General features: G+C 36.1%; 1 non-coding gene across 1 annotated transcript; it reads right to left on the bottom strand.

Moving 5' to 3' along the window:
- Positions 1-6,621: 6,621 nt before the first annotated feature.
- LOC148563725 (small nucleolar RNA R71) lies at positions 6,622-6,729 on the bottom strand. Its single transcript, XR_015885515.1, has one exon. It is a non-coding gene; the product is annotated as a small nucleolar RNA R71 (small nucleolar RNA).
- Between the last annotated feature and the right edge of the window lie 7,622 nt (positions 6,730-14,351).

The following is a 14,351-nucleotide window of genomic DNA, read 5'->3' as shown; positions in this document are numbered from 1 at the left end:
ATATTTATTTATTAAATTAAAAAATATTTAAAATAAAATATTTTAGTACTCTCTTTAAGTACTCTTAATTTTATTTTTATTATTATTTTAGATTCTAATTTTTTACAACTTATATTTTGATTATTATTTATAATTAATTTTTTATTTAATTTATCATTTCTAATTGGAATAATAATACATATTATAAAAAATTAAAATAGTAAATAATGCACAAAAATTAGAATAATTGTTTTAATATTCTCAGTATTTATTTAGAAAAAATTTTGGAAAAACCAATAATAACTAGCAACAAACCTAAACGTGCGTTGAGTAAAGTAAATGCAGAAGCTATAATTTCTTGCTTCTAGTGAACGAGCTTTTGGGATAATGTTGAAACGCACTTTTATCCTCTTCAACGTGTTTCACAAACACACCCTAAGTCATCCCAGCTGAGTTTGAGACTATATTACTCCGTCTCCAAACAACAAACTAAGAGTGCCTAAACAAATCATATAGAATATAGATTAATAAATTTTTTTTCTTACATTTTGTTGATTTTTTTCCTATTCTTAGATTCTTGCACAAACACCAGAATTGAAGATTGCCGTATAGTTTCTGGAGATGACTGTGTAGCAGTGAAGAGTGGCTGGGATGAATATGGCATAAAGTTTGGTATGCCAACAAAACAACCATAAACACTGATAATCAGAAAACAAACATCAATCTGCCATTAATCTATGTATGTTACACAGCCAAGAATCAACAATTCAACATCATTAATCAGATTCATAAACAGATATAACATAAACATCATTAATATTATTTTTTTAAGTGTATTTAATTCTTTTTTTTGTATTTTTTATATAATAATTTTTTATTGTACTCTATTTTATTATGTTATAATTTTTTATTATGTTATAACAAAAATGAATATTTATTTATGAAATTAAAAATCACATAAAAATTGACAACTTTTTAAATATTTTTTATAGTAAAATATAATATTTATTTATTAAATTAAAAAATATTTAAAATAAAATATTTTAGTACTCTCTTTAAGTACTCTTAATTTTATTTTTATTATTATTTTAGATTCTAATTTTTTACAACTTATATTTTGATTATTATTTATAATTAATTTTTTATTTAATTTATCATTTCTAATTGGAATAATAATACATATTATAAAAAATTAAAATAGTAAATAATGCACAAAAATTAGAATAATTGTTTTAATATTCTCAGTATTTATTTAGAAAAAATTTTGGAAAACCAATAATAACTAGCAACAAACCTAAACGTGCGTTGAGTAAAGTAAACGAAGAAGCTATAATTTCTTGCTTATAGTGAACGAGCTTTTGGGATAATGTTGAAACGCACTTTTATCCTCTTCAACGTGTTTCACAAACACACCCTAAGTCATCCCAGCTAAGTTTGAGACTATATTACTCCGTCTCCAAACAACAAACTAAGAGTGCCTAAACACATCATATAGAATATAGATTAATAAATTTTTTCTTACATTTTGTTGATTTTTTTCCTTTTCTTAGATTCTTGCACAAACACCAGAATTGAAGATTGCCGTATAGTTTCTGGAGATGACTGTGTAGCAGTGAAGAGTGGCTGGGATGAATATGGCATAAAGTTTGGTATGCCAACAAAACAACCATAAACACTGATAATCAGAAAACAAACATCAATCTGCCATTAACCTATGTATGTTACACAGCCAAGAATCAACAATCCAACATCATTAATCAGATTCATAAACAGATATAACATAAACATCATCAATCTGCCATTAACAACATAACATAAACAGATTTATAATCAACAATTCAACATTATTAATCAGTTACTCACTCGCTTAATTAAATTAAAATCCACTTGAATAACAAAAAACACAGAGATAATGGGTTTCACACTTTCATTTCACCAACGCAGAGAAGTGAGGAGATACCAACCCGTTCGAGCACGGCGAAGCAGACTCTGGCGAAGGGGAGGCAGCAGTGACGGAGAGGAAGCACCGACAGAGCAAGGAGCTGCGATGAAGAAGACGACCTGCGAGGCTGCGAGCCAAAACGCGACGTGCAGGGAGGTCGTTGGAGCCGCACCGTGTCCGGCGAGATGAAGACGACGAGACGGCCGGCGGAGTTGGAGCCTGGAGGGGTTGTTGGCTTGCTGCCTCGGTGCCGTTGAGGAGATTAGGGTTAGGGGGAATTGGTGCCGTTGAAAGGATTGGGATTAGGGAAGAAGAGGAAAACCAATTTTTTCTTTTTCTTTTTTTTTTTAATTTATTTAAAGTTTACCATGTATGGTGATTTGATTTAACCAGAGTTAAAACGTATGTAGAGTGTATTAAGTTATGTATATATAAAGTGTATAATACATGTATTAAATTCAATTTTTTTAATTTTTAAAAATTAAAAAATCCTTTGCTGACTGGAATTAATGAATACATTTGTCAACACTTAATTGAAACATGTAGGAAGGGTATGTAATACCCTTAAACTAGTTGGGTATGGAAGAAATCACCTTATTATTATTGATGAGCGGATAATTTATACGCTTTTTGGCATTATTTTTAGTATGTTTTTAGTAGGATCTAGTTACTTTTAGGGATGTTTTTATTAGTTTTTATGTTAAATTCATATTTCTGGACTTTACTATGAGTTTGTGTGTTTTTCTGTGATTTCAGGTATTTTCTGGCTGAAATTGAAGGACTTGAGCAAAAATCAGATTCAGAGGTTGAAGAAGGACTGCTGATGCTGTTGGATTCTGACCTCCCTGCACTCAAAGTAGATTTTTTGGAGCTACAGAACTCAAAATGCCGCGCTTCCAATTGCGTTGGAAAGTAGACATCCAGGGCTTTCCAGCAATATATAATAGTCCATACTTTGGCCAAGTTTAGACGACGTAAAAAGGCGTTGAACGCCAGTTCTACGCTGCTGTCTAGAGTTAAACGCCAGAAACACGTCACAAACCAGAGTTGAACGCCAGAAATACGTTATAAACTGGCGAACTCCAAGAAGGACCTCTGCACGTGTAACATTCAAGCTCAGCCCAAGCACACACCAAGTGGGCTCCAGAAGTGGATTTATGCATCAATTACTTACTTCTGTAAACCCTAGTAACTAGTTTAGTATAAATAGGACTTTTTACTATTGTATTAGACATCCTGGATTGTATTTTTGATCCTGTGATCTCGTTTTGGGGGCTGGCCTCTCGGCCATACCTGAACCTTTCACTTATGTATTTTCAAACGGTAGAGTTTCTTCACTCCATAGATTAAGGTGTGGAGCTCTGCTGTTCCTCAAAGATTAATGCAAAGTACTACTGTTTTTCTATTCAATTCAACTTATTCCGCTTCTAAGATATTCATTCGCACTTCAACCTGAATGTGATGAACGTGACAATCATCATCATTCCCTATGAACGCGTGCCTGACAACCACTTCCGTTCTACCTTATATTGAATGAGTATCTCTTGGATCTCTTAATCAGAATCTTCGTGGTATAAGCTAGATTGATGGCGGCATTCATGAGAGTCCGAAAAGTCTAAACCTTGTCTGTGGTATTCCGAGTAGGACTCTGGGATTGAATGACTGTGACGAACTTCAAACTCGCAAGTGCTGGGCGTAGTGACAAACACAAAAGGAGGGTGAATCCTATTCCAGTATGATCGAGAACCTCAGATGATTAGCCGTGCTATGATAGAGCATTTGGACCATTTTCACAAGAGGATAGGATGTAGCCATTGACAAGGGCGATGCCTCCAGACAATTAGCCATGCAGTGACAGCGCATCGGACCATTTTCCAGAGAGGATTAAAAGTAGCCATTGACAACGGTGATGTCCTTACATAAAGCCAGCCTTAGAAAGGAGTAAGACTGATTGGATGAAGACAGCAGGAAAGCAGAGGTTCAGAGGAACGAAAGCATCTCTATGCGTTTATCTGAAATTCTCACCAATGATTTACATAAGTATTTCTATCCTTATTCTATTATTTATGTTCGAAAACTCCATAACTATTTTATATCCGCCTGACTGAGATTTATAAGGTGACCATAGCTTGCTTCATACCAACAATCTCCGTGGGATCGACCCTTACTCACGTAAGGTTTATTACTTGGACGACCCAGTGCACTTGCTGGTTAGTTGTATCGAAGTTGTGAATGAAAAACGATTTATTAAGACGTGCGTACAGAGTTTCTGGCGCCGTTGCCTGAGATCACAATTTCGTGCACCAAGTTTTTGACACCGTTGCCGGGGATTGTTCGAGTTTGGACAACTGACGGTTCATCTTGTTGCTCAGATTAGGTAATTTTCTTTTTTTGTTTTCTTTTCAAAAAAATTTTCAACAAAATCTTTCAAAAATTTCTCATCTGTTTTCGAAAATTATTCTAAAATTTTTAAGAATGAATTCTAGAGTTTCATGAAGCATGTTGAAGCCTGGCTGGCTGTAAAGCCATGTCTAAATTCTTTTGGATAGGGGCTTCCAGCCATCAGCATAGAGGCAAGTTAATTTGATAAGTAATGAGCAGTATATTCTGATGTTACATGCTAAAGCTTGACTGGCTATTAAGCCATGTCTAACCCTCAGATTAGAGCTTTAGACTAACATGGTAAGATTCCTGGAATTCATATTAAAAATTTTGGAATCCTTATTTTTCTTTTTCAAATAATTTTCGAAAAATCCAAAAAAAATTAATAAAATCATAAAAATCAAAAAAATATTTTTTGTGTTTCTTGTTTGAGTCATGTGTCATGTTATAAGTTTGGTGTCAATTGCATAATCATCTTGCATTTTTCGAAAATTCATGCATTCATAGTGTTCTTCATGATCTTCAAGTTGTTCTTGGTAAGTCTTCTTGTTTGATCTTGATGTTTTCTTGTTTTGTGTCTTTTCTTGTTTTTCATATGTATTCTTGCATCCATAGAGTCTAAACATGAAAGATTTCTAAGTTTGGTGTCTTGCATGTTTTCTTTGCATATAAAATTTTCAAAAATAAGTTCTTGATGTTCATCTTGACATTCAAAGTGTTCTTGGTGTTCATCTTGACATTCATAGTGTTCTTGCATTCATCACATACTTTGATCCAAAATTTTCATGCATTGAGTCTTTTTCATGTTTTTCTCTCTCATCATAAAAATTCAAAAATATCAAAAAAATATCTTTCCCTTTTTCCTCTCATGAAATTCGAAAATTTGAGTTGACTTTTTCAAAATTTTTTAAAATTTAGTTGTTTCTTATGAGTCAAATCAAATTTTCAATTTAAAAATTCTATCTTTTTTAAAATCTTTTTCAAAAATCAAATCTTTTTCATTTTTCTTAGCTATTTTTGAAAATTATAAAAATATTTTTCAAAAATCTTTTTCTTATCTTTATCTCCTAATTTTCAAAAATAACTTCATCAATTAATGTTTTGATTCAAAAATTTCAAGTTTGTTACTTGCTTGTTAAGAAAGATTCAAACTTTGAGTTCTAGAATCATATCTTGTGATTTCTTGTGAATCAAGTCATTAATTGTGAATTTAAAAATCAAATCTTTTTCAAAACTAATTTCAATCATATCTTTTCAAAAATATCTCTTTATATTATCTTTTTCAAAATTTGATTTTAAAATATCTTTTCTAACTTCTTATCTTCTTATCTTTTCAAAATTGATTTTCAAAATCTGTTTCAACTAACTAACTAACTTTTTGTTTGTTTCTTATCTTTTTCAAAACCACCTAACTAACCCTCTCTCTCTAATTTTCGAAAATATCTTCCCTCTTTTTCAAAATTTCTTTTTAATTAACTAATTATTTTAATTTTTGATTTTAATTTTCGAAAATTACTAACCTTTTTCAAAAACTATTTTCGAAAATCACTAACTCTTTTTCAAAAATAATTTTCGAAAATTCCCTTTCCCTCTCATCTCCTTCTATATCTTTATTCATCTACTAACACTTCTCTTCATCTCACATCTCTGCTCTCCTCACCCTTGTGTTTCTTTCTTTACATTACATTCTTTTCTTCTTCCTTTCTTCTACTCACACAGGGACCTCTATACTGTGGTAAAAAAGGATCCCTATTATTATTATTTTTCTGTTCCCTCTTTTTCATATGAGCAGGAGCAAGGACAAGAATATTCTTGTTGAAGCAGATCCAGAACCTGAAAGAACTCTGAAGAGGAAACTAAGAGAAGCTAAATTACAACAATCCAGCAAGCACCTTTCAGAAATTTTCGAACAGGAAGAGGAGATGGCAGCCGAAAATAATAATAATGCAAGGAGGATGCTTGGTGACTTTACTGCACCTAATTCCAATTTACATGGAAGAAGCATCTCCATCCCTACCATTGGAGCAAACAATTTTGAGCTTAAACCTCAATTAGTTTCTCTGATGCAGCAGAACTACAAGTTTCATGGACTTCCATCTGAAGATCCTTTTCAGTTCTTAACTGAATTTTTGCAGATCTGTGATACTGTTAAGACTAATGGAGTAGATCCTGAAGTCTACAGGCTCATGCTTTTCCCTTTTGTTGTAAGAGACAGAGCTAGAGTATGGTTGGACTCTCAACCTAAGGATAGCCTGAACTCTTGGGATAAGCTGGTCAAGGCTTTCTTAGCCAAGTTCTTTCCTCCTCAAAAGCTGAGCAAGCTTAGAGTGGATGTTCAAACATTCAGACAGAAAGAAGGTGAATTCCTCTATGAAGCTTGGGAGAGATACAAAGAACTGACCAAAAAGTGTCCTTCTGACATGCTTTCAGAATGGACCATCCTGGACATATTCTATGATGGTCTGTCTGAATTAGCTAAAATGTCATTGGATACTTCTGCAGGTGGATCCATTCACCTAAAGAAAACGCCTGCAGAAGCTCAAGAACTCATTGACATGGTTGCTAACAACCAGTTCATGTATACTTCTGAGAGGAATCCTGTGAGTAATGGGACGCCTTAGAAGAAGGGAGTTCTTGAAATTGATACTCTGAATGCCATATTGGCTCAGAACAAAATATTAACTCAGCAAGTCAATATGATTTCTCAGAGTCTGAATGGAATGCAAGCTGCATCCAACAGTACTCAAGAGGCATCTTCTGAAGAAGAAGCTTATGATCCTAAGAACCCTGCAATAGCAGAGGTGAATTACATGGTTGAACCATATGGAAACACCTATAACCCCTCATGGAGAAATCACCCAAATCTCTCATGGAAGGATCAAAAGCCTCAACAAGGCTTTAATAATGGTGGAAGAAACAGGTTTAGCAATAGCAAGCCTTTTCCATCATCCACTCAGCAACAGACAGAGAACTTTGAACAAAACACCTCTAATCTAGCAAACTTAGTCTCTGATCTATCTAAGGCCACTGTGAGTTTCATGAATGAAACAAGGTCCTCCATTAGAAATTTGGAAGCACAAGTGGGCCAGCTGAGTAAAAGGATCACTGAAATCCCTCCTAGTACTCTCCCAAGCAATACAGAAGAAAATCCAAAAGGAGAGTGCAAGGCCATTGAATTAATTACCATGGCCGAACCTGTAAAAGAGGAGGAGGACGTAAATCCCAGTGAGGAAGACCTCCTGGGACGTCCAGTGATCAATAAGGAGTTTCCCTTTGAGGAACCAAAGGAATCTGAGACTCATCTAGAGACCATAGAGATTCCATTGAACCTCCTTATGCCCTTCATGAGCTCTGACGAGTATTCATCTTCTGAAGAGAATGAGGATGTTACTGAAGAGCAAGTCACCAAGTACCTTGGTGCAATCATGAAGCTGAATGCCAAATTATTTGGTATTGAGACTTGGGAAGATGAACCTCCCTTGTTCACCAATGAACTAAGTGATCTGGATCAACTGACATTGCCTCAGAAGAAACAGGATCCTGGAAAGTTCTTAATACCTTGTACCATATGTACCATGACCTTTGAGAAGGCTCTATGTGACCTTGGGTCAGGGATAAACCTCATGCCCCTCTCTGTAATAGAGAAACTGAGAATCTATGGGGTGCAAGCTGCTAGAATCTCATTAGAGATGGCAGACAATTCAAGAAAAGAGGCTTATGGACAAGTAGAGGACGTGTTAGTAAAGGTTGAAGGCCTTTACATCCCTACTAATTTCATAATCCTGAATACTGGGAAGGATGAGGATGAATCCATCATCCTTGGAAGACCCTTCCTAGCCACAGCAAGAGCTGTGATTGATGTTGACAGAGGTGAACTAGTCCTTCAATTGAATGAGGACTCCCTTGTGTTTAAAACTCGAGGTCATCCTTTTGTAAACATGGAGAGGAAGCATAAAAAGCTTCTCTCAAAACAGAGTCAACCAGAGCCCCCACAGTCAAACTCTAAGTTTGGTGTTGGGAGGCCATAACCAAACTCTAAGTTTGGTGTTGAACTCCCATATCCAAACTCTAAGTTTGGTGTTGGGAAGTCTCAACAATGCTCTGAACATCTGTGAGGCTCCATGAGAGCCCACTGTCAAGCTATTGACATTAAAGAAGCGCTTGTTGGGAGGCAACCCAATTTTTATTTATCTAATTTTATTTTTCTTGTTCTTTCATGTTTTATTAGGTTCATGATCATGTGGAGTCACAAAATAAATATAAAAATTGAAAACAGAATCAAAAATAGTAGAAGAAAAATCACACCATGGAGGAAGACCTTACTGGCGTTTAAACGCCAGTAAGAAGCATCTGGCTGGCGTTCAACGCCAGAACAGAGCATGGTTCTGGCGCTGAACGCCCAAAATGGGCAACATCTGGGCGTTTGAACGCCAGAATTGCATCCTGGAGAAGAGCTGGCGCTGAACGCCCAGAACAAGCATGGTTCTGGCGTTCAACGCCAGAAATGGGCAACAAATGGGTGTTCAACGCCCAGAACAAGCACCAATCAGGCGCTGAACGCCCAGAGTTGTGTGCAAGGGCATTTTGCATGCCTAATTTGGTGCAAGGTTGTAAATCCTTGAACACCTCAGGATCTGTGGACCCCACAGGATCCCCACCTACCTCCACTCGCTTCTTCTCACCCCTCTTTCACACAATCCCATAAACACTCTTCCCCAAAACTCTTCACCAATCACCTCAATCTCTCTTCCCTATCACCACTCCACCACTCACATCCATCCACTTTTCCCCATAAACCTACTTCATAAACTCCACCTACCTTCAAAATTCAAAATCACTTTCCCACCCAAAACCCACCCTTATGGCCGAAACACAAACCCTTCTCCCTCTCCTCCATTTCTTCTTCTTCTTCATCTATTCTTTCTTTTCTTACTCGAGGGCGAGCAATATTCTAAGTTTGGTGTGGTAAAAGCATAAGCTTTTTATTTTTCCATTACCATTGATGGCACCCAAGACCGGAGAATCCTCTAGAAAAGGGAAAGGGAAGATAAAAGCTTCCACCTCCGAGTCATGGGAGATGGAAAGATTCATCTCCAAAGCTCATCAAGACCACTTCTATGATGTTGTGGTCAAGAAGAAGGTGATCCCCGAGGTCCCTTTCAAGCTCAAGAAGAATGAGTATCCGGAGATCCGACATATCACCATGAGATCCCGGAGATGACTCAAATGCATTTTCCTCCACAAAACTATTGGGAGCAAATTAACACCTCCCTAGGAGAATTAAGTTTCAACATGGGACACTTAAGGGTGGAACATCAAGAGCACTCCATCATCCTTCATGAAATAAGAGAAGATCAAAAAGCAATGAGGGAGGAGCAACAAAGACAAGGAAGAGACATAGAAGAGCTCAAGGACATCATTGGTTCCTCAAGAAGGAAACGCCACCATCACTAAGGTGGACTCATTCCTTGTTCTTACATTCTCTGTTTTTCGTTTTCTATGTTAAGTGCTTATCTATGTTTGTGTCTTCATTACATGATCATTAGTATTTAGTAACTTTGTCTTAAAGTTATGAATGTCCTATGAATCCACCACCTCTCTTAAATGAAAACTGTTTTAATTCAAAAGAACAAGAAGTACATGAGTTTCGAATTTATCCTTGAACTTAGTTTAATTATATTGATGTGGTGACAATGCTTCTTGTTTTCTGAATGAATGCTTGAACAGTGCATATGTCTTTTGAAGTTGTTGTTTAAGAATGTTAAATATATTGGCTCTTGAAAGAATGATGACAAGGAGACATGTTATTTGATAATCTGAAAAATCATAAAAATGATTCTTGAAGCAAGAAAAAGCAGTAAAGAACAAAACTTGCAGAAAAAAAATAGTGAAAAAAAAATAGAGAGAAAAAAAAAGCAAGCAGAAAAAGCCAAAGCTCTTAAAACCAAGAGGCAAGAGCAAAAAGCCAATAACCCTTAAAACCAAAAGGCAAGGGTAAATAAAAAGGATCCCAAGGCTTTGAGCATCAGTGGATAGGAGGGCCTAAAGGAATAAAATCCTGGCCTAAGCGGCTAAACCAAGCTGTCCCTAACCATGTGCTTGTGGCGTGAAGGTGTCAAGTGAAAACTTGAGACTGAGCGGTTAAAGTCAAGGTCCAAAGCAAAAATAGAGTGTGCTTAAGAACCCTGGACACCTCTAATTGGGGACTTTAGCAAAGCTGAGTCACAATCTGAAAAGGTTCACCCAATTATGTGTCTGTGGCATTTATGTATCCGGTGGTAATACTGGAAAACAAAGTGCTTAGGGCCACGGCCAAGACTCATAAAATAGCTGTGTTCAAGAATCATCATACTGAACTAGGAGAATCAATAACACTATCTGAACTCTGAGTTCCTATAGATGCCAATCATTCTTAACCTCAATGGATAAAGTGAGATGCCAAAACTATTCAAGAGGCAAAAAGCTACAAGTCCCGCTCATCTGATTGGAGCTATGTTTCATTGATAGTTTGGAATTTATAGTATATTCTCTTCTTTTTATCCTATTTGATTTTCAGTTGCTTGGGGACAAGCAACAATTTAAGTTTGGTGTTGTGATGAGCGGATAATTTATCGCTTTTTGGCATTATTTTTAGTATGTTTTTAGTAGGATCTAGTTACTTTTAGGGATGTTTTTATTAGTTTTTATGTTAAATTCACATTTCTGGACTTTACTATGAGTTTGTGTGTTTTTCTGTGATTTCAGGTATTTTTTGGCTGAAATTAAGGGACTTGAGCAAAAATCAGATTCAGAGGTTGAAGAAGGACTGCTGATGCTGTTGGATTCTGACCTCCCTGCACTCAAAGTGGATTTTCTGGAGCTACAGAACTCAAAATGGCGCGCTTCCAATTGCGTTGGAAAGTAGACATCCAGGGCTTTTCAGCAATAGATAATAGTCCATACTTTGGCCAAGTTTAGACGATGTAAAAGGGCGTTGAATACCAGTTCTACGCTGCTGTCTAGAGTTAAACGCCAGAAACACGTCACAAACCAGAGTTGAACGCCAGAAATACGTTATAAACTGGCGTTCAACTCCAAGAAGGACCTCTGCACGTGTAACATTCAAGCTCAGCCCAAGCACACACCAAGTGGGCCCCGGAAGTGAATTTATGCATCAATTACTTACTTCTGTAAACCCTAGTAACTAGTTTAGTATAAATAGGACTTTTTACTATTGTATTAGACATCCTGGATTGTATTTTTGATCATGTGATCTCGTTTTGGGGGCTGGCCTCTCGGCCATGCCTGAACCTTTCACTTATGTATTTTCAAACGGTAGAGTTTCTACACTCCATAGATTAAGGTGTGGAGCTCTGCTGTTCCTCAAAGATTAATGCAAAGTACTACTGTTTTTCTATTCAATTCAACTTATTCCGCTTCTAAGATATTCATTCGCACTTCAACCTGAATGTGATGAACGTGACAATCATCATCATTTCCTATAAACGCATCCCTGACAACCACTTCCGTTCTACCTTAGATTGAATGAGTATCTCTTGGATCTCTTAATCAGAATCTTCGTGGTATAAGCTAGATTGATGGCGGCATTCATGAGAGTCCGGAAAGTCTAAACCTTGTATGTGGTATTCCGAGTAGGACTCTGGGATTGAATGACTGTGACAAACTTCAAACTCGCGAGTGCTGGGCGTAGTGACAGACACAAAAGGAGGGTGAATCCTATTCCAGTATGATCGAGAACCTCAGATGATTAGCCGTGCTATGACAGAGCATTTGGACCATTTTCACAAGAGGATAGGATGCAGCCATTGACAAGGGTGATTCCTCCAGACGATTAGCCATGCAGTGACAGCGCATCGGACCATTTTCCAGAGAGGATTAAAAGTAGCCATTGACAACGGTGATGTCCTTACATAAAGCCAGCCATAGAAAGGAGTAAGACTGATTGGATGAAGACAGCAGGAAAGCAGAGGTTCAGAGGAACGAAAGCATCTCTATGCGTTTATCTGAAATTCTCACCAATGATTTACATAAGTATTTCTATCCTTATTCTATTATTTATGTTCGAAAACTCCATAACTATTTTATATCCGCCTGACTGAGATTTATAAGGTGACCATAGCTTGCTTCATACCAACAATCTCCGTGGGATCGACCCTTACTCACGTAAGGTTTATTACTTGGACGACCCAGTGCACTTGCTGGTTAGTTGTATCGAAGTTGTGAATGAAAAACGATTTATTAAGACGTGCGTACAGAGTTTCTGGCGCCGTTACCTGAGATCACAATTTTGTGCACCAATTATTATTATTATTATTATTATTATTATTATTATTATTATTATTATTATTATTATTATTATTATTATTATTATTATTATTATTATTATTTCTTGCACGAGTCAATAGTCAACAAGTTGATTAAAGACTCTAATAATAAGTTACATTGATTTTCAATATGTTTTAAAAGTGAAAATAGTTGTAAATAAAAAAAATAAATATAAAATCATTTTAAATGACTTATGAATGACTTTTTATTTTCATACGGACAAAATTATACATGTAGTAATATATATTGCTAAATGTTTGTGAAGTTGAAATGTGCACTTACCTCTTTTGTTTTATTTGATTTCAATGGATGTATTTCTTTAACTAAGTTTAACGTATGTTGATTAAGCATCTTGAATGATGTTGTGAATATGTTTAGCACATTTTTAATTGGTATACTCTTTACAGACATTACGGTAGATAGAAGTGTTATGGATCAGCCTAGTGGTCGTGGTCGTGGTCGTGATCGTCGTAGAGGAAGAGTTTCTGCCAGTACCTCTGGGAGTTTTGGATCCTCTCCCTCTACTCCGACTACCCCGGTGACGTCACAAGTTACGGGTGCATCAAAACAGCCATTTATCATGGTGCCTAACCCCAATTACGTCCCTGTGTCTACAGCGACGACGACACCTCCATCCGCTCAGCAACACACTGTCTTGACGACACCGCCTCCGGCGACGAACACCGCAGTGCTGGAATCCTCTCACGGAAGCCAGCTAGCTGATGCCCCTCCACCACCTCCTATCGTACGGATGACGATTTGGCCTGATGGCGAAACGGCGTAAGTACTACTTTAAGTCTTTTATATGCTGAAAGTGTTTGATAATTCATGATTAGTGATTCTTGATTATTGGTTCTAGTTTTAGTAAATTTAGGGTTGTAGATTTGAACTGCTAAAAGTATTTGATATATCCTGATTATTGATTCTAGATTTAGTAGATTTACGGTTGTAGGTTTGAAATGTTAAAAGTATTTGATACATCCTAATTATTAATTCTTGATTATTGATTCTAGTTTTAGTGAATTTAGGGTTGTAGGTTTAAATTACTAAAAGTATTTGATATATCCTGACTATTGATTCTTGATTATTGATTTTAGTTTAGTGGATTTAATAAATTTATGGATGTTGCTTATTGATTATTGACTGCTGTTCATTAATTGTTGACAATTGGTGCTATTTAAGTTAATTGTTGATAGATAGAGTTTGTGGCGCATTCCATTTATAAATGAAACTCTGTCAAAATTTCTAAAAAAAAAATCTTTATATATTATAGTTATTTGCTTCTGAAGTTTTAATTTATATTGCCATATTGGTTTGTTTGTGAATTGTTGATAGGTTTGCGCCAAACAAAAATGGATATACTCAAGAGATGACCAACGTCATCGAGCTTATGTACGACCATCCATGGCCTAGCTATAAGAAGATCCCTACTGAGACCAGAGAGCGATGGTTTTAGAAGTGGGCAATAAAAACTTAATATAGTCAACCCTTATTAGCTAGTTTATATCTTCTATTTTGTTTAATACGATATATTTTGATTAACTAATCTTAAAGTTTCTTTGTGAAGTTGAACTTTATATGGGACAAGGAGAACGATACCCTCATAAAAAAGATATACAACCATCGAATGGGTAGGCAGCTGCAGGATGTACATGAGAGGCGCGACCACCTCACTTCCTGGCTCTGTTGGAAAATCAAGAAGGCTTTGTACATTCATTAGGAG

The sequence above is a fragment of the Arachis ipaensis genome, chromosome B5 (genome assembly GCF_059453495.1).
Source record: "Arachis ipaensis isolate K30076 ecotype BB chromosome B5, ASM5945349v1, whole genome shotgun sequence".
NCBI classification, from domain to species: domain Eukaryota; kingdom Viridiplantae; phylum Streptophyta; class Magnoliopsida; order Fabales; family Fabaceae; genus Arachis; species Arachis ipaensis.
The sequence above is the reverse complement of the archived record's forward strand: the minus strand, read 5'-3'. Positions and strand labels throughout refer to the sequence as shown.